The following is a 21,378-nucleotide window of genomic DNA, read 5'->3' on the forward strand; positions in this document are numbered from 1 at the left end:
GCATCACTTACTAGGTGTGTGACCTTGAGTTGGTTACTTACCTTCTCTGAGCTTTAGTTTCCTTATCTCTGCAGTGGGGGAAGGGGTAGTAATACCAACCTCCAAGGGCTATTGTGAAAATGTCTTGAAATTTTGTTTGTAAAGTATTAGCACAATTCCTGGAAAATACTTGATATAATGAATGGAAGCTGTCATCATCACCATTACCTCCATCATCGTCGTCGTCGTCGTTGTTGACATCATCATTATCAGGATAAGGAAAAGGAGGAGGAGGAGGAAACATTTTCCTAGGCCTTTAAAACCCCCTTTATACACTTCTGACCTCAGAATAATCTATACTCATCAATTATTGTGTCATTAAATCTAAAAGGACCTGTCTCTACTATTGTGGACGTCACCAGATTAGTTCAATAGACCAACTAGATCAATGTCTGTCACCTTGTCTATGAAGCCTGGCAGAGCAACTGGCTCTGCTTTCTGCGTTCTCACTACGTGGAGTCTGTGTGCCACCAGTTACTCCTTACATCATTAGCTTTTGCAACATCAGCTGTAATATCAGGATGGATATGGAGTCAGACAGCTCTATTGGTCACCAGCAGTGACATTGAACACATCAGTTCGTTTCTCTGGGGCTTCGTCTACTTACCTGGACACCAGGGATTATGTTATTTACCTCTCAGGGTTACCAGGGATAGTTTTCCCAGCACATAATACGTGCTCAAAAAATCACAGCTCCTGGAATTTGTAGACATGTCTGGCTTTCCCACTGGATTACAGATTTCTTGAGGACACTGTGCCTGGCACAGGGGAGATGCTCAACAGTCCTTGCTAAAATGGAAATACCAGCTCTCAGCACCAGGTGCAGGGTACTCAGAAGACCATTGTCTACATTCTACTCTTGCCTCCTCTTCCTTTTCCCTCTTCCCAGGAAGTAATATTTCATTGGGTTGTTGTTAGGTTGCCTACACTGACTAATGACACCCTAGCAGCTTTGTTCCTGGTAGATCAAAGCCCTCTCAAAGCCCTGGGAAGGCAGAGAACTGGTTGGCCCAGGATGATTATCCCCATTCTACGGATGAAAACAACAGGGACCGGGACTCATGCACTGACTCATCAGCAGAACCAGAAACTGCTAGACAGCCTGCCAGGGCAATATTTCCTCTTGGTGGCTATCATATTGAACTTCACAGACCTTTTCTGCCACTGTCTAGCCAATACCAACATTTTCTCTCTCTTTGTCAAAGTGCTCTGTTGTATTGTTGTTACCTTTCTGTGCCTTTGTATGAGGATTACAAGAGCTAGCTGGGCTCCTGGAAATAAAAAAGGGCAATCTGGGGCCTGGCTATCTGACAAATCTATACAGATCCCACACATAGATTTTCGGCTGGTCTGTCTTGCTAGGAAGCTGGAAAGTTTTTGTTCATTGAGCTGAACCCACTTATGGGTCACCCCACTTTATCTATGATGATCTGTCAGCCAGGAACCCCATTAGCTGACTATGACAGCCTTGTGTACAAATCTCTATTCCTGCATTGAAATTATTTCTTTATTAGAAGTTTCCTAATGTACTGGAGCTGTGCATAAACGGGGCAGTGAAAACCATTCTTAGTAGATTCAGAGGGCCTGGAATAATTTAGCCTTTGAGATTTTTTTCCTGAATGTATTGTTCCTGAATTTAAGACCTGAATGTATATGAAAAAGCACAGTGTCTAACCCGTGGTAGAGGCCCCTTAAACATTAGTTACACCAGAATCCTCAGAGTCCTCAGAGGTTAGCTTATTCCCTGGCTCAGAGTTAGTGCTCAGTAAACATTTGGACTGTGGATGTTTTTGCGTAGATGGCAGGGTTATATGCATGGACCTTTCCTCTTTAGTTCAATTCTTAAGTTCTAAAACCCAGCCATAGCAAGTTATCGCTGGTCAACTTTCTGCACAACCCTGATCTTGATACCAAGCTATCAAATCATCAAAATTCATTGAGGATCTCCTCCGTCCCAGGGGGTGTATCCCTATCTACAGCATTTCAGACACGCTGTCTCCATGACGGCAGCTTGGACTGGTCCCCTGCCATGCTTTGCACTGGTAGGACATCTCAGCATGTGTGGGTGGTGTTGGAGGTGTTAGCAACTGCCTTGGAACATAGCTGCATTTAAGTAGCATTTAACAGTAAGCCATCCAACTGAGGGTGATGTAATCATGAGCTCCAGAAGAAATATGTTCCATTCTCACCTTGGAATACTCCATGTACTGCTGTTGACTTAATTGTGCTTTAACGACAGCCAATTGTCAACCCAGGGTAGAAGCAGGGAGATTTCTTCTGTATGTGTATGGTGAGGTTAGGGGAACATGGTCACAATGTGACAGATAAGTCCTATTCCAAGTCTTCTTAACACCCAGATGTGTGTGTGTGTGTGTGTGTGTGTGTGTGTGTGTGTGTTTAGAGTCTCTTTTTCTCAATGGATTCTGGGCACATTTTCTTGCTAGGGAATTCAACAACCATGAGATGTGTGAATCTTGAGACCTCTTTACCGACAAATATTCATCAAGTACTCACCTTGTGCATGTGCTTCCTTCAGGGTCTCAACAGAAAGCAGATGACACATTGAGATAAAATGATCTGAGGAGGGTTTATTTGCAAGGAGACTATTAACAAAGGTTTAGGGTTGGGAAGCACAGGAGTGGGGCAGTAACTCCCGGTTCAGAGTAGTAGAGGTGCTAATCTGCAGATCTGAGGAGGGAGGGAGCTGTCACTGCAAGCTGGAGGGGAGGGCCCAGGGGCAGTGTCCTTCAAGTGAGGGACTCACCTGGTGGAGGTGACCTTGTCAACAAAGATCCAGGGGAATACCTCATCAACGACCCTCCTCACCAATATCCTTCTGCCTACGCCTTTGGTGCTTTTGAGCTAGAACGTTGTCCCAGTCTGCAGTAAGCTTACAGCTGCATGGATGATGGAGGCTTAGACAGTTTATTGTAAACACAATGGAAACCATGGCATAAGAGAATTATAGATGAGATGCTACAGAAGGTTAGGTAGACATTGAAGCAGGCTTTGAAAGACAATTAGGATTTAGATGTAGGACAATCGTTGGGCAGAATAATATTAATGCTATCTACTATTTATTGAGCATCTACTGTATGCAAAGCACTGTCTAAGATCATCTCATTTAATCCTGACAGAAACAGGAAAGCAAGACTCACAGGGGTCAAGTAAGTTGCCTTAGATCACAGAGCTACAAAGTGAGAGAGCTAGGGTGTGCACTGTGGGCTGTTTGCTTCCAGACCCTGGCCATAGGACTCTGAACCAAGCTGCTGGGGGAGCAGAAGGTGGGAAAACGCAAGCCTCAGGAGGCACAGGAGACCCTCAGCTCCCAGGACTTATAGAGCTTCTTTTACACCCAACCCTTTGCAATACACTTATGTGATAAATCAAGCCACTGGGAACACTGGCAATATCTACTCCGGTTCCAACAGCATCGAAGGGTACAGTATATGATAGGACCTACCGGCAGGTAGGAAACCACACTTGTCTGGAAACCCAGGCGGACACACAGAGAGAGACCCGGATCGCCCCGAGCCTCGGAAAGACTCCATTTCCCAGCATGCAGCGGGAGCGCCGGGCCACAACTCCCGGCATGCCTGCGGAGGCGGCGCGGGCCCCGCCCCGCTCCCCGGCTGCCCCGCCTCCGCCGCCCGCCCTCAGCCAATGAGCGGGCTCCGTACTGCGGGGTGTGCCGGGGCCGACGCCGCCGCGGAGTCGCAAGTCGGCGAAAGCGGCGGGAAGTTCGTACAGTGTAGAAGGCGACGCTGCTCCGGCTCGGGGTAGGGAGGCCGCGGGCAGGCTGTCCGGGAGCGCGGGCGCCGAGCGAGGGGCTGCGGCCGGGCGGCCTGGCGCTGGGCCGGCGTTGGGGCGGCGGGGCGGCCGGGGGCCGTGACCTCGGGCGGCGCCGCGGCGCGGGCGTCCCTTCCTGCCGCTTCCCCTCGGGCCCCGCGGCGGCCCCGGCTTCCTGCACCTGCCGCACCCCCCCCCCCCCCCGCCCCGCCCCGGCCCAGGCCCAGGCCTAGCTGCACGCGCGCGCTCCGACCTCCCCGCGTCCTGGGCGCTCGGGGCCGGGTCTCGGGGAAGGACCCGCCCGGCATCGCGAAGCTCCCATTCGGGAGGGGAGGCACCGAATGGAAAGAAGCAGGTGCTACAGTTTGCAGACCCTGATACCGGGACGGGCGACTGTAGGCCCGGGAGACCGGGGGGGGGGGGCGGGAGGAGGGAGGGCATCCCAGAGGAGGTGACGCCTGGCCTGAGAGCTGGGCGGGGGGGGCGGGGGGAGAAGGAGCCTGCCCCCACCGCCCGCCCGGCTCCATCTCCCCCCCGCCCCCCGCCGCCGTGCCCGGCTCCATCTCCCCCCACCCCCGCCTGGCTCCAACCCCCTGCCTGGCTCCACCCTCCCCTGCCCGGCTCCATCCCCCCCTGCCGGGCTCCATCTCCCCCCCCCACCCCACCCCGTGCCCGGCTCCATCCCCCCTGCCCGGCTCCATCTCCCCCCACCCCCCCGCAGGGCTCCAACCCCCCCCGCCCGGCTCCACCCCTCCCTGCCTGGCTCCACCCCCTCTGCCCGGCTCCATCCCCCCCGCCCGGCTCCATCCCCCCCGCCCGGCTCCATCCCCACCCCCGCTTGGCTCCACCCCCCTACCCGCTTCCATCACCCCAACCCCGAGCCCGGCTCCACCCCCACCCCCACCCCCGGCTCCATTCCCCCCCCCCCCCTCCAGGATAACATTCGGGGCCCGGGAACCCCCAGGTCGGAGACAGGCCCCCTTGCCAAGCTGTCAGTGTCGGTGTCGGGGCAGGCCGGGCAGGAGCTGGCCTGGCGGGCACGGTGCGAGGCGGCAGAGCCCCGAGGGCCCTTCAGGTTCCAAATAAAGCCCCTGCGTGCGCTGCGCTCGGTGCCTCCTGCGGCTTCTCTCCGTGGCCCACACGTAGCATCCTTAGGGATGCAGGTGCCTGAGGGCAGCGCGCTGCTCTTCCCACCGCCCGAGGAGTTTTTGGCTCTGGTCTCCAAACTCTTAGGTGGTGATGTAGTTAAATCCCGTGCAGCCCCCGAGTCCTTGGGTTGAGAGGCAGACCCTAGGTGCCTTTTTTTGTTTTTCCTTTTATTCCTTTTCCTTTTCCTTTTCCTTTTCCTTTTTTTCCTTTTCCTTTTTCTTTTTTTTTCCTTTTCCTTTTTCTTTTTTCTTCTTTTTTTTCTTTTTCTTCTTCTTTTTTTTTTTTAAGACCCTAGGTTCCTTTTGAGGCCATTCCTTCTTCAACTTTCTTCTTTGTCAAGCGACTCCTTTTTTGTTTTCTTTGTATGGGGCCTTCCCCCCCCCCCCCCCCCCCCAATCTCCCTCTCTTGGAACGACTTGGAAAATCCTAGTTTTGCTCTTGGGGTGGTGGTTTCGGGGAAGCTTTTGAAGAGCCTCATTAATTCTTTTTTTTTTTTTAAACTAGAATGGTCTGTTGTGTCTGAATTCACAAGGGGGAAAAATGTCCCCATTTATTTTTTCAAAGTTCAGAATCAAGACACCTTTTTATAAAAAAAAAAAAAAAAAAAAAAAAAAAAGACCTTTTTATGATATGCGGAGCAGATCTTGGGGTGGGGAGGAGATTTTAATCTACAGTTTTAAAGCAATTTCAGAAGGAAGCGGGGGTTCTTTATATCATCATTTTATTTAGATTATGCTGTTCAAAGTGGCGTGTAGTAATTGGAATTAAATTTCTGGATAGATAAGGTTGTGTTCATCTCCCCATAGAAGGGAATGTAACTTAAGTAGTCACCTAATAATAGCTTTCTCCGCTGAAGCGATCACAGATGGTTATTCTCTGTGCATCTCAACATTGCTGATCCGATTCTGTTTTAATACAGTAAAACAACCTGAATTTAATAACAAGAAACTTACATGAAGTATCACTGGTAAATTTAGTGCTAGTATCTGGTACAGATATCAGGTTTATAGGGTACTGGCTTCTTGTTTAGTACTGCAAAAATTGTAAGAGGGTATTTGTTAAACAAATGGGATAATGGAGTAATGTGTCAAGCATAGAACCTGGCATAGAATAAGTTACTAAGTGCCCAGGAAATGGTTCTGTGGAAAGCTTAGGCTAAGTCTTATTCCAGGATGCAAATATATATATAAAAACAGCAGTACATTCCAAATGTTGACAGACCCTAAAATTTCTTGAATAGGCCACTTTTTTTTTTTTTGTATTTGAGAACTAATGTGAAATAGTAAACATATAAGTGAATGTATTAGATGTGTAGAAGAGAAAAAAAAATAAGATTTTTATTTTGACAACTGTGTATTTTTGCCTTAAAGTCATCCCTGGTAGGATACGGTGTACCGTGAATAGAATTTTGATTTGAAAAATAAAATTTTGAAAGGATTTTTGATTTGAAAAATCAAACTTACTGGAAGCTTTAAAATTCACCTTATAGCAAATGAAGGGTGAGTCCTGAATTTATGCAAATGGGCAAGTGCAGATAACGCCATGTATCAGGCAGTGAACCTAATGGGAATTAAGTGCTGCCTTGGTGTGTGTGGGTAAGGCTTTCATGCAAATTGGTCTTGTTGGGTTATGAGAATGGATTGGTAACTGACTGGGACTGGAGGGTATTTTTTGGAGTGGTAGGATATTTTTCCGTGCTTGCCGAGGTTATTTTTCAGAGTAGGGCCGAAATGGATTCATTTATTCACCAGATATCACGTGCCTGCGTACTGTGTGTCAGGACCTGGGCTAGGTACAGTCTCTTCTTGCCATTGGAGTATTTTGTGCAAACACGTTTTCTTTGTTTTAAATTAATGGAGGTCATTCTTTTTGATTTCAGTTGGCTGGCATTCAGTGCACAAGAAGCCCGTATATGTATAGGACACATTTGAAAAACTACACTATTATTGATACAATTTAGAAAATACGGAATTTTTAAGAAGCTATAACACTAATTCAGAAAGGTGACAATCCTGACAAAGCGCTTAGCTGGGATAGGTTTGTATTCTAGAATACCTTTGGCCCCTTGACAAATTCCTGTGAATATGTTGCTACTAGGCACTGTAAACAGGGGAGGAGGGCTGTGCCCTTTAACCTTTCTCCACTTTGGTTTCTGAATTCTATTTACCTAGCATTGAGGTTGCTGTTTTGAAGTAATTTCATGCACTTTCCCAACTATGCCTGTGTTATATCTCTGCGCTCAAACCAAGTACAGTCTACTACTCTTGTTCTGGATGACTTATGGGCAGCCCTTTCAAAAAGGAATGCTCCCAGGAAGCCTGGGTGGCTCAGTGGTTGAGCGTGTCTGCCTTGGGCTCAGGGTGTGATCCCAGGGTCCCGGGACCGAGTCCCACATTGGGCTCCCCAGAGAGAGCCTGCTTCTCCCTCTGCCTGTGTCTTTGCCTCTGTGTGTGTGTGTGTGTGTGTGTCTATGAATGAATGAATGAATAAATAAATAAAATCTTTAAAAAAAAGGAACACTCTCTAGAGAGCCTAGATAAGAGCTTTTTAATATTCATCAAAAATCACTAATGATAAACTACTTAATAGTACCATTCTCCAGTAAATTTATTAAGAAATTTATTAGCCACAGCAATCTTTATTAACTTGGAAAAATACAGTGTGAATCATATTGTTTCTTTATTCATGTAGACACATGTATTTTGATGATTCTTTGCAATAACTCCTCTATCCATGGATTTCTGGCTCATTGGATGGGAACCAGTACTCTAGGATTTGAAACTTAAGATAGACACTGTTCACACTGGCTAATATTTAGGATGAATTTTAAACATATGTACATATTAAGATATATACATTAAGTGGGATGGTGTAGTAGGTGGAGTCATATAATTAAATTGCAAGGTTCTTAGTTGGGAGATTAGGAGTGTTCTGTCCTATACCTTTTAAGCAAATAGCATTTCATTGGAAAGACACATTTGTTTTATGACTTCACTATTTAGTTGGTCCCAAAAGGGACTGAGGAACAGGAAAGTTATTAGGAACAAGGACAGCAGAGTATGTCCCCCTCCCACCCCGCACCTGCCCCCACGCTCTTTCGGGGAAGTTAGAGTTCTTTTTTGTGCATTTATTTCATCTCTTTGCAGACTGGCTGTCATCCTGATGTTTGCATGTGGATGTCTGTTCCACAGCTAGCTCCTTGTTTCAAGAACCCCAAAAGAGACTCCATTATCCATCTTTATCAATTATATTTAAAATTTTTAAAACTCATGAAGTTAGAAATCTCACAGCTAAGATAACCTCAGCTTTATTTCATATTAATTGCTTTTCTCCAGTTGTTTTACCAAGTTACAGCTGAACAAGTGCCATTGTTTGATAATACTATGTATAAATGCATTGTGAACACATTTCATAATACTAAGAGTTGGAAAGTGCCTAAACAACTTCAGTCTTCACAGGCTATGTCTGGAAGACATAGAAACAAACTTGTACTGTTTCTGTTGGCAATATTGCCTCTTTTTTCACTTCTTATTGCAGTTTATAATATGGCAACTGAACTAGCAACAAAGGGATTATGTCTAAGTATAAATTGTTAGAGGTAATAAAAAAGTCTATTATTTGGGGATCAAGATAAAGGTTTTAAAAATTCACTTTTTATAAACTAAGCTCAGGTTATGACATTTAAGAGGCTTATTCTTACTTTTTTTTTTTTTTTTTTTTTGGGCCTTCAGAGCATATTTTAGAAATTGTGACTTTCAAATTTACATTATCTCTCATTGCTACTGTTAGGAATGTAGAATGGTTCAGCCACTCTGGAAATGAGTTTGGAAGTTTCTTAAAAGTTAAACATACACTTAACAATAACACTCTTGGGTATTTTTCCTAGAGAAATGAAAACTTATCACTAGAAGACCTGCATGTATGTTCATGACAGCTTTGTTTATAATAGCCGAAACCCCAAGACAACACCCGTCCTTCAGCGGGTAAATGGTTAAATAAAATGTGGTCTAGGCATATAATGGAACACCCACTCATAGTAAAAAGGAACAAGACTATGGACATGTAACAGTTTGGGTGGAGCTTAAAGGGCATTGTATTGAGTGGGGGAAAAAAAAGCCAGTCTCAAAAGGATGTGTGACTGTATCATTTTGTTTTGGTAGTATTCTTAAAGTGATAAAATTGTAGATCTGGAGAACAGATCAGTTTCTTCAGAGTTAGGGCTGGGGGGTGGTGTGTTAACTATGAAGAGGTCGCACAAAGGAGTTTCTATGTAGTAACAGTTCTGTATCCTGATTGTTGTGATGGTTGCACAAATCTTTACACATGATGAACTGTCCTAGGACTATATATACACACATAAAAATGTAAAAACTGAAATTTGACGAAATAGTTTGATTACCAATGCTGTATCACTGTCGATTTCCTTGTTTTGATAGTGGTACTGTGCTTGTCCAGTGAATGTGGCACAACCACATTTCATTTAACCACATTTCATTAACCCACGGAAGGAGCTGTGGATTGTTTCTAGTTTTTGACTGTTACACACAAAGCTACTTTGAGCCCACGTTCAGGGTTGTTTTTTTTTTTTTTTTCTTTTTCTTTTTCTTGATTTATTTTAGTTGACACAATGTTACTTTAGTTTCAGGTGTACAAAAGTGATTTGTCTTGTTTAAGTATTCCGCTACCTGCACCAGATAGCTACCATCTGTCAGGATACATCGCTGTTACATTATTAACTATATTCTTTACATTGTACCTCTCCTGTGACTCATTTTATAACTGGAAGCCTGTATTCATATACAGGTTTTAGTGTGAATATAAGTTTTTATTCTTCTAGGATAGATGCCTAGGAGTGCGAATGTTGGGTTGTGGGGTAAGTGAATGTTTAACTTAAGAAACTGCCAAACGTCTCCACTGTAGCTGTACCATTTTACAGTCCTATCATCACTCTATGAGAGATGCAGCTTCATCACATTCTCGCCAGCATTTGGGGTTGGCAGTGTTTTTTATGTTAGCCATGATAATAGGTGTGTAGTAGTATCTTATCATGGCTTTCATTTGCATTTCCCTAGTGGCTAATGATGTTGAACATCTTCTATCTTTTTTGGTACTTCTCTATCTTTTTTGGTGACTTGTCTATTCGTATCTTTTGCCCATTTTGTGATTGGATTGTTTCCTTACTGTTGAGTTTTGAGTGTCCTTTGTATATTCTGAATACAAGTGCTTTGCTAGGTAGGTGATTCTCAGTCTGTAGCTTGTCTTTTCATCTGCTATACTGTCTTGTAGTCAAGACGTTTTTAATTGATGAAGTCTAACTTGTTGATGTATGGAGTGTGTTCTTGGCATCATGCTGTCTCAGAACTCTGCCTAATCCTAGGTCAGAAAGACACTTAAAATTTTATGCCTTATATTTAGATCTGTGATCCATTTTGGGTTAATTTTTGCACAGGATGTGAGGTTTAGGTCTTAGTCTTTGTTTTCTTTTCTTCTTGCCTATGGATGTCCAACTGTTCCAAAACCGTTAGTTGAAAAGACCACCCTTGCTCCATTGAATCACAGTTTACCTTTATAAAAAAAAATCAATTGGCCATACATGGTAAACTGCATATCAGAATGAAGGTAGGAAGTGAGTATGCAATGAAGTATGAAAATTAATACAGATTTAAGAAAGTATGACATGACTTGAGTCTAAAAAAGTATGTATGGATTTGAGGGGAAAACATTTTAGAGAATAGCATGAGCAAAGACAAGTCCTAGAAGAAATAAAAACTGGCTGTTTTGGGGAGAAGACGAGTGAAGGGGAGGAGGGAGATGAAGGATAGTTGCATCATGAATGTAACTGTTGGCTAGATTATAGTCTCTAACTAGTTGTGTTTGCTAGTATGGGTTCTTGAGCAGGAAAATGATAAGAGTCGAAATGGCATTCATAGAGGTTGTTGTAAGCCCTGTGTGGTGGTAACAGGTTCACAGGAAGAACAGGGTATAACCATGGCCTTTGACTTAGCTCTTTGTGTCACAGATGTCTACTGGAAAGCTCAAAAAGTGGTATAATGTCAGAATATTAAGTTCCTAGTATTTTCTGGAAGAATTATGGTAGATTTCAGGCTTTTGCCACTGTTTTTGGCAAAGAGAACTCTGCTGCACTTCCAGACTCTCTTAAATTAATGCTACTTTCGGTATTTTTACGTGTGGGAAGAAGAGTAGTTTCTATTGACTCATTGTTGACAGGTTGACGTTTCTTATCAAGCCTGAAGGTCGTAGAGGTGAGCACCTGAAATGGTGAAAGCATAAAGAGTTAATAAATTGGTTCAATGAGGGAAGTTAATGGTACCGCCTTTATTTATCACGGCAGAGAGGGTTATTCTCTCAGTGTGTCCTGCTGCTTGTCTAGGAAGAACTCTACAGAGAATGCGGGCCAGCTGTCTTTCTGAGTAACTGAGGCCTAAACATGGACACATGTTTCCAATTGCAGCATTCAGGACAAGTCTAAGGCCAGAATCTGGAAGAATTTCCAGACAATAAGAACATTAGGTTTTTCACGCAAGCCTTGCGAAACATCTTTAATGTCAGAATAGGAACCTACATGTACTTTGGGAACATTTTGCTCTAGTCAGGGGGCTGTGACAGGGACAGGCCTTGAGTCCTTATTTATTAATTTGTGACCCAGATTATTCGGTTTTTGTTTTGTGTTCTTAGCACCCATTTCATTTCTTGATTTCTTTCTCTGAACAAATTATACTTTTTCCCCTATTCATCTGTGGAAATCTCTTTTGGTTTCTGCTTTCTTTCTTGCATTTAAAAGATTATCTTGGATATTGATTGAACTTCTGTCATTTAAAAAATAATCACCCAACAAATAGAACGTAATGTCAGGCAAACTGCTAAATATCAATGCATTTCTGCTTTTTTGCTTAGAACATGGAAAAGCATGTCAACCCATTTTTTAAAACAATGATGACTTCTTGAGCAAGGATTTACTGCCTTAAGAGATCACCGTGACGTGTGTTAATGAAAGATTGGCAGTGTGAAAAGCTTTAGCGCAACTGCTTGTCTTCAAAGTACCTTTCCTATTTGATTTAATTTCTTCAGTCTGATTCTTTTCTATCAGTCTAGATCTTTTTCCCCCTAAAATGTTGAGACTGACCAAGAAATATTTCATTTGTGATTGCAACCCTTCAATATTATCACAGAGATTTTTTTTTTTTTTTTTTTTTTTTCTGCAGAAGAGCAAGCTCTTACCGTGCTATGCAAGCTGCCCATTTAAAACTATCATTGCTTGGCACCTATGCCCTAGTGACAGTTTGACCAACATGTGAGCAGGCACATTGCCATCCCGACAGATGGGCGGGAGTATAGGCAGCCAAGAAACCATGTATCTGCATCTAGTGTGTTTGTTAAGGGCAGGATTCCCAGTCGGGGATGTTCAAACGTCTGTCCATCCTGAGCTTTCACGCCTCTGGATAAAGGGATGTCATCATTAATTTCAGCTTCTGACTGAGATTCCATGGGTATATAAGAGCTTCTTGGCTCTTACCAAAGTAGGCAATTGGGGACAATCAGGATAATTGTTCTCTCCTTCATCACAGGACTACTTCAAATAATCCTTTCCTCTTTCTTCTAGCCAGCTAGGTTTACAGTGAGTGCAAACCTGTTCAGACATTGTCCCAATACTTCTAGAAGATCTGCTGCTTCATTTGTTTTCTGGTGTACAGAGGCTTTGAAAGTCATCTAATGTTTGTGCTTTGGACAGTGATGTATATGATTGAGGTCAGGTAGCTCTCAGTTCACATGTTCACCACTGTATGACATTAGAGCATCCTGATTTTACCATCAGATCAAGGTAAAATAATGCCTATATCAGGGTGGCTGTGAGAATGAACTGGGAGATGTGTATCTGAATTACTTGGTATAACACCTGGCCCACAGTAAGTGTTTATCATCTTCACTATCATCATTGTTGCTTTAACATACTGAAGATATTTTTCTCTGGAGAATTATTTGAAACAGGAAATCTTTTTTCAGCTCATCTCCCACCATTTTTGAAAGTCATGGAGTGTTCATAAGTACAGTGTCTGGTCTATAATGGAATACTTCCAGTGACAGGGAACTCACTACCTCTGGAGCAGGTTTTTCATCCATGGCACCACTGACATTTTAGATGGATCATTCTTAGTTGGGGGAGGGGTTCTCTGAATTGTAGGGTGTTTAGCAGCATCCCTGGCCAGTGGGGACAAAATCATCCCAGATTGAGGATCACTGTTCTAGAGATAGTCTATCTTGTTCTTAATCAAGTTTTGACTGTTCATATACTTTTTCTTCTATTGAGTGGAAACCTTCATTATTTCTCCTATCTGGTTCTGTCTTTTGGAGACACCAAAATAAGCGGCATCTCTGTTGTGTAACATCCTTTCAAGTACTTGGTCATCAGGTTTTCTCAGTCTTCCTGAGTTGAGACATCTCCAGTTCATTAGCTGTTCCTTACAAGGCATGATTTCATGGCATTTCACACATTGGTGGCTTTCCCTTGACTTAATTCCATTTTTAAACTGTAGTGTTTAGGATTGAATGCAGTACTCTAAGGCTGGTTTGATTAGTAAAAAAATAGAATCACTTTTTTGTTTTGGATACAGCCTTTTAATTCTAGTAGTGTAGGGAAGAATAATACCTCTGTACATACATATTCTTATTATCAGCTTGTTGACCACATCATACATCAAACTTGGATGATGTTGAGTAGATATGTCTAAGCTGTATCTTCTTTTTTTTTTTAATAAAGATTTTATACATTTATTCATCAGAGACACAGAAAGAAAAAGAGAGAGAGAGGCAGGCAGAGACATAGGTAGAGGGAGAAGTAGGCCCCTTGCAGGAGCCTCATGTGGGACTCAATTCCTGGACCTGGGAACACACCCTGAACTGAAGGTAGATGCTCAACCGCTGAGCCACCCAGGCATCCCTAAGCTGTATCTTTATCCTATTCTTAGGCATTTGTTTTGGGGTCCAAAATGGGAGCTTATGTTTATGCTGTTAAATTTATTGGATTTAGCTAACTGCAGTATTCTTGGTTGACTCAGAAGTTTCTTCTAAAAGAAAGAGTAGGTGATGATGCCATCAACAAAGATTGAAAATACAGGAGCACGGGCCATGTGTTTGCATGTGTGTGCATGCGCGCATGCAGATTGAAGAGGGAATTGAAGATGGAAGCCTGGTGAACCTCCATATTAAGAGGCATCTGGGAGAAAGGAAGGAAAAAAAGGTTTCCAAGGTTAGGGTGGGCAGAAGGTAGGATGAAAATGAGAAGAATGTCTTGGAGGCTGGAGTGACTGAAGTACTGTGGTAAGTACTTGAATACAAAATAAACAGGACATGGTCTGCTTTCTCTGCTCATTTGTATTTCCCTGTCATCTAACTGTTCAGTTAATGGCACTATCTAGTCAGTTATGCCTGGAAAATTAGTTATCCTTCATATTTTCTTCACACTCTCACATCTATTTATCATGTTTTACTGAAAATTTTTTTTCCACCTGAAGTATAGCACATACTGGAAAAAGAATGCAAGTATCAAGGATCTAGATCAGCGATTTTTTTTTTCTTTGAACAAAGTGAACACACTAAAATCACCACCACCCAGGGCAAGACATTCACTATTCCAGCTCTCCAGATGCCCTTGTTGTGCCTTTTCCAGTAATCACTCCCACCTAAGGTAACCACTGTTCTGACTTCTTTAACTATAGCTTCGTTTTGCTCACTAAGAGAAATTATACCGTATATAGTCCTTTTTCCTAAACTTCTTTTATGTGGCATTGTGTCTGAGGTTCATCCTTGCTGCATGTAGATCGTTGTTTTAGCTCTGTTGTTCTGGTTATCTGTTACTGCATAACACATTAGTTTTGGGTTTTGATAACTGCATAACACACCACTCTAAACTTGGTGGGGTAAAACAGCACCATTTTATTGGCTCATGGATTCTGTGGGTTAGGAATTTGGTGGGTATAGCTTGTCCATGCTCTACAGTGGTTGGGGTCTAAAATCATTTAGAGGCTCCTTCACTCACATGCATGATGCCTCAGCTGGGATGTCTTGAAGATGATTGTCTGGGATTGTTGACCACAGCACCTACATGTAGAATTCTCCACTAGGCCTGGGGTTTTTGCAGCATGTCAACTGGGTTCCCAGAGGAAGCTTTCTGAGAGTGACTTCTCCTTGAGAGTCCTATAACATCACTCTGCTATACTGTTGGTTGAAATAGATACCAGCCTGCCTGGATTCAAGAGAGGAACATAGACCTCGTATCTTTCTGGGAGAGGTGTCAGAATTTGTGACCATTTCTAAAAATCACAAATTATATACCACAGTTTATCTACTGTATTGTAGATGAATTTGAGTAATATCTACTTTGGAGCAGTTATAGAAAATGCTGTTGTAACCATTCTTGTACCTATCTTTTGGTTCACATATATATTCATTTTAGTTGTATATAAAACTATTGGCCGTAGTACTTATGTATCTTCAGCTTTGATGGATAGACGCTGCCAGACAGTTTTCCAAAGGGGTTGTATGAATTTATACTTCTACTAACAATGTATGTGAGATCTCGTTGCTCTGCAGTCTTGCCTCTACTTGATACTGTCATTTAAACATTTAGAATTTTTTTTAACCATTCCGTGGTTGTGTAGAAGATCTCAGTGTGATTTTATTAAAGATTTTATTTATTTATTCATGAGAGACACAGAGAGAGAGGCAGAGACATAGGCAGAGGGAGAAGCAGGCTCCCTGCGGAGACCCCGATGTGGGACCCGATCCCAGGACTCTGATCACGACCTGAGCCAAAGGCAGGTGCTCAACCACTGAGCCACTCAGGGGTCCCCTCAATGTAATTTTAATTGGCATTTCCTGGATAAACAATTTGAACACCTTTTTATATACTTGTTAGCCATTTGGTTATCCTCTGTTGCAGACTGACCAAGTTTTTTTTGCCCATATTTGACAAACTGGGATGTCATCTTATTGAAATATTGGTCTTTGTACATATTCTGGATATGAATTTTGTGTTGAATATATGAATTGTAAAAATCTCTTCCTATCCTATGGCATAGCATTTCACTCTTGTAACATGTCTTTTGATAAACTAAAATTCTAAATTTTAATCAATTCCATCTTACCAATCTTTTCTTTATGGTTAGTGCATTTTGTGACCTGTTTACTTTTGCTACCCCACAGTCATGAAGATTTTTTTTTTTTATGTTATCTTCTACTGGTTTTATTATTTTACCTTTCATATTTAGGTCTGAGTTTCCAGGAACTGATTTTTGTGTGTTGTGAGGTAGGGAGATCAAGATCCCCCCCCCCCCCCCCCCCCCCCCCCCCCCCCCCCCCCCCCCCCCCCGCGCCCATATGTGTATCCATACCAGTAGTAGCAGGTAGCATTGGTCAGGTAGACACAGCTGGGAGTTAGGGGTCCTGTATTCCTAGCCTTAACCTACCTTTCATGCACCTTCTGAACTGGGCTTATTATTAAACGCTTCTGGCTTCAACTTCATCTGTAAAAGGAAGGATTTGAATGAAATGTTTTCTGATTTTCAGTCTGGCTCTCTTTTGTTAGATCATTCTATCTAGTTTGAGAGTGTTATTTAGGTTTGTTAGACTCTACTTAGATCTGAATTCTATCTGATATATTCATGATAATCTCCCAGCTTTCTGCTATTGCCAGTAGTGATGAGTACACCATTTAGATGTTCATCTAAACTACTGATGAAATACAGCTTTTTTGATCACGTTGGCAAGTCCCTGCCCAAACATGGTCTTCTGATCTTCTTAGTATGCTTTGTCCTTTGCCAGGAACTCATTATTCTGTTTTAGTAAGCCGTGGTTCATGATACCAATTCAGTTTTTGAAAGCCTTGTGCTATCTTGCCCCTTACTTCAGTTCCTACTTGAATTTTTAAGAGTCACAGATACAGTGTAGAGTTTCATGAATCATCAGAAGTCGTTCATGACCAGTGCGCTCTAATTTCTGCAGTCTCCCTTTAGAGCGTCTTGCATATGTGCTCCTGGAAAGTGGTATACCTTTGAATATCAGGTTTACGTACTATAATTGTGCCCTAAGCAGAGTAGTCAGGAATTATCTGGATGATAGAACAGGAAATCTGTCATTTGCTGGTTCATTTGTCTTTGTAGAGGCCTGCTTTGGGGTGACTTCTGCCCTTCTTTCAGAAGGTAAAGTTTAAAAAAAAAAAAAAAGAAGGTAAAGTTTTGTTTCCACAAAACACTGTAATTCCAGTATAGCGTTATTGTTCCTTCTTTTATTATCTTTGATCCCACATTTTTCTTCTCATTAACTTTTTAAAACACCTTTATTGAGATGTAGTTCACAAAACCTATGATTCACTCATTTAAGGAGTATTGTTCAGTGATTTTTAGCATCTCCCTGGGACTACAACTATCATCATCATCTAATTGTGCAATATTTTCATCAACCTTAAAAGAAACCTCCTACCCATGACAAGTCACTCCATTCTCTCTTCACTTCCTACAGCCCTAGGAAACTATCAGTCTTTTTTTTTTTTGTCTCTATAATGCTTATTTTGGAAATCTTACATAATTGGAGTTGTAAAATATGGGGTCTTTTGTAACTGGCTTCTTTCACTTAGTATAATGTTTTCAAGGCTAATCTATGTTGTAGCAGGTGTCAGTACTTCTTTTTATTCCTCAGCAATATCCCATTGTATGGATAGGCCACATTTGTTTACTTATTCATCCGCTGAAGGGCATTGGAGTTGCTTCCATGTTTAGACTGCTATGGATAATACTGCTATGAACCTTATGTACAAATTTTTGCATAGTGTATATTTTAATTTCCCTTAAGTATGAACCTACCAGTAGGATTGCCATGTCATAAGGTAAGTTCTGTGTTTAACTTTTTAAAGAACTGCCCAATTGTTTACCAAAGTTGACTGTATAATTTTACACTTTTGTAGCACTGTACATGGATTCAGATTTCTCCAAATACTCACCAGTACTTGTTATTGTGTCTCTTTTTGTTTGTGTCTTTGTGAGTGTGAAGTGGTATCTCACTGTAGTTTTGATTTTCATTTCCCTAATGACTGATGCGGTCGAGCACTTTTTTGTGTGCTATTGGCCATTTGTACACCTGTTTTGGAGAAATGTCTGTCTAAATCCTTTGCCCATTTTTAAATTGGGTTGTCTTTTTATTATCTTAACGTTCAGTCTGATTTATTTTCAACTAGAAATATTTTTTTGCCTTGGTATTCTTTCCTTTGTTTTTCATTCATTTTGTTCAGGGACCATTCATTCTTTCTATAGTAAGCCAGAGGATTAAGAGGGTTTTCAAGCCTTTTGCATTCTCTTGGCAACAGCTTCCCTTGGCAACCTACATAATTGTGGAATACCTTAGACTGGAAAATGTACATCTCCTGATTACTGGAATAGATCCTTTATAGTTCATACTGATTCTAAAATGAACCATGCTTCTTTCCCTGCAAATCAGTGGGTAAAACTCCAAGCTTAGACTTTAATCCAAGTAATTTTACAGGTGAGGTAAAAAGACCTGGAGAAGTTGGACCATGTTTGGGTTCACAGCAGGTAGACCTGGAACATGGTTTTAATTCAGCCCATTCTTAAGAAAAATGTTGGTTTCTCACAAAGTGACAGCTTCATGTTAGACTTGGGATACCAAGGTTAGACAGGGTCCCTAACTTCCAGATTCTCACAAAATGTGTCAAAAGAGAGTGACATATATGCAATTAATGGTAATACAGTGTCACTACTGTGACATTTGGGCAAGGGTGTAGAGTCTAGTGCTCGTAACACCACTTAGAGCTCAAATTTTCACTTTACTTTCTTTTGCATGTAGGCAGAATTAGATTTTTGAGTAGTTGATTTTGTCTGGACCATTTAGTAAAGAATAGTAACAAGAGTGCCATCATTCACATGCTGAGATTGCAAACATACTTTAGAATATTGGGGGATTTACAATGGAATCTGAAGATAGTCTCATCAAGTACACTGTTTTTATACATATATTATTAACTGTTTTTTCAAATATTCTGCAGTGGTTCATTACATTTTTTCCCCCTGAATTTGTGTCAATATTTTATATTAAAAAACAACAGCTAAAAACTTCTTTCTGAAGATACTTACATCAGTGATTTATTTCATTTTTTTGTTCTTTTGATCTTTGGAAGTCATTCTTTTTATTCAGCAGAGTTGGGCTGGGTATTTATAGAAACATGGGAATATATTTCTGTTTTATCTTTTATACTGTTTTAATGGCATTTGTAAAGGTATTAGATTGTAATATTAAAGTGAATATTTTACCACCTTAGGACTTCTTGTTTCACAAATGATTTATTTTGTAGCATATACTCTTTTTTAATGCTGTGTTAAATAACAAAAAGGCATTTCTGCAAAAATTATATTTTCCATATGTGTGTTTTGAATATTGGTTGGTCTTACTAACTTACTGGTTCTAAAAGCCATGGACAAATTATTTAACTTCTCTTCTTCCCAGTATTGTTATATGCAGTCAGTATAATGTCACCTATGTTTTATGCTTATTCTAAGAGTTAGAGATAGTGATTTAAAGTAGCCAACGTACAGCCTGCCATATAGGTGCTTAATAGTGAGGGTAGCTGTTGTTATATGTTTATTCATATGTAAGAGCTGTAATTAATGGCTAATTGATTCTTCCTGATACTGATTCAGTCATACATATTTTTATTCATTTAGGATTATTTGGGCAAAAATAAGTGATCATATTAATGTAAGAACTTCATGTCAATATTTACTTTCAGATTGTATTGCTCTTTAGAGACTGACCTAGGCTTTACATCAAAACATAAAGTTTTGGTCTTATCTGCATTGAGGGTTGTTTTTCTACATCGTCAGTTGCTCTGTTTTCAATTTGAGCTAATGGCTGGGGCTGAGTTGGGCGGATCCTGATGTTCAAAGAGCAGATTCCAAAGTGACAACATTGGAAAGAGCTTTTAGTATTTTTTGTAATACAAACTGTTTTATTATTTATGAAGAATTCTTTAGAAAGTTTTAGTTGAAAAATAACATGCACACAGTAAGAAATTTAGACAATATAGGAAGATAAAGAATGGAAACTAAACCTCCTACCACAAAGGCATCTTTTGCTACCAATTGATTATATAGGGTACCAGTAACATACTGTATATATACATGGTACATTGTTGCACAAGTCCCTGGGGTGCTAATCATATATATTCAAGCATATGCAGCATACGTTTTTCACTTTATCTTGAAGACTGTTCCATATTGATGTATATAGGTTTACCTCAGTTTTTAAACTACATATTCATTCTGTGGATATGCCATCACTCACTTAATAAGTTCCCTTTGGATGTAAATTGCGAGTGTTTCCAGTCTTTTGTTAATATTATGCTGTAGTGAATATCCATGTTCACGTTAACCTTAGAATAACATTTATTTTACTAACAGAAATGGACTCATTCAGGAATAACAGAATTGTAATTCAGGACAAGCAAACTGTGGCAAAACCAGAGGCTAGTCCGACAAAAGAGAGGCACAAGAGGAAAGAGGAAGCTGAGTGAGGTCGTTCTGAGTGAAAGTCCACTGGAGGGAATCAGGGGTTCTGGGTGCTGGGGCTTCTCACTGGCTGAGCTGTGGGGGCAGTCTCTTTCTTGTGGGAGATGCAATGTACATCTTTCCCTTTGGGGCCTGTAATTGATGGTTCTTTTCTGTCCACTATTCTGCTGGGTTGTAGTTGTCAGTTCTTCCCCTAATGGATGTTGAGTGGTAGGGCTCCCCCTTCTAGCCTCTGACTCCCACTTTGATGAGGTGTCCCTTGTGAAATGGACACGATATGAGTGTACCTATAGGACAAATTGCTAGAAGTGAACTCAGCCATAGGGCTGTGCGTGTAATGTTTTGGTAGCTAATGCTAAATTGATGGGCCACGATAACTCCTACTAACCCAGTCTGTTTTGTAACTCTTTGAATTTGGCTAATCTGAGAGCTTAAAAATGTTGATTTTAATGGTAAATTAGGTTTTATTGTAATTTTATTTTGCATTTTATTAATGAAGCTGAGCCTATTTGCTGTTGATCTTTGGGATATAGTGTTAGTGAATGAGATCATGGTGATGAATAAGGTATATGTTTTACCTGTTAACCTAAGATGCAGGTGATGCAGATAAATGTATTTTATTTATTGTTTAAAAAGAGGAAAAAAAGAAGGATAAACTAATAACTAATGAAAGCAGTTACATGTAGGGAAAGGACAGGAAGAGGGGAGGAATGGAAGCTGGAATGCTGAGCACACCCTGTGTTTTGGATCTGGAAATGTAAATGTTTTACAAAATTACAAAAATTCAAAGAGAAGAAGTATGTATCAGTTA

General features: G+C 41.3%; 1 protein-coding gene across 6 annotated transcripts in view; it reads left to right on the forward strand.

The window, feature by feature from the left end:
• Positions 1-21,378, forward strand: part of VRK1 (VRK serine/threonine kinase 1) — a 107,075-nt gene that overhangs the window by 27,222 nt on the left and 58,475 nt on the right. The window contains exon 1 of one of the 6 annotated variants that reach the window (XM_038545682.1): positions 3,684-3,818. The exons of 4 other annotated variants lie outside the window; for them this stretch is intronic. The gene's annotated coding sequence lies outside the window, so the exon portion shown is untranslated. Of the gene's footprint in view, positions 1-3,683; positions 3,819-4,045; positions 4,184-21,378 lie in introns of those variants that run through there. One more of the 6 variants, XM_038545683.1, reaches the window with a different exon arrangement.

The sequence above is a fragment of the Canis lupus genome, chromosome 8 (genome assembly GCF_011100685.1).
Source record: "Canis lupus familiaris isolate Mischka breed German Shepherd chromosome 8, alternate assembly UU_Cfam_GSD_1.0, whole genome shotgun sequence".
NCBI classification, from domain to species: Eukaryota; Metazoa; Chordata; class Mammalia; order Carnivora; family Canidae; genus Canis; species Canis lupus.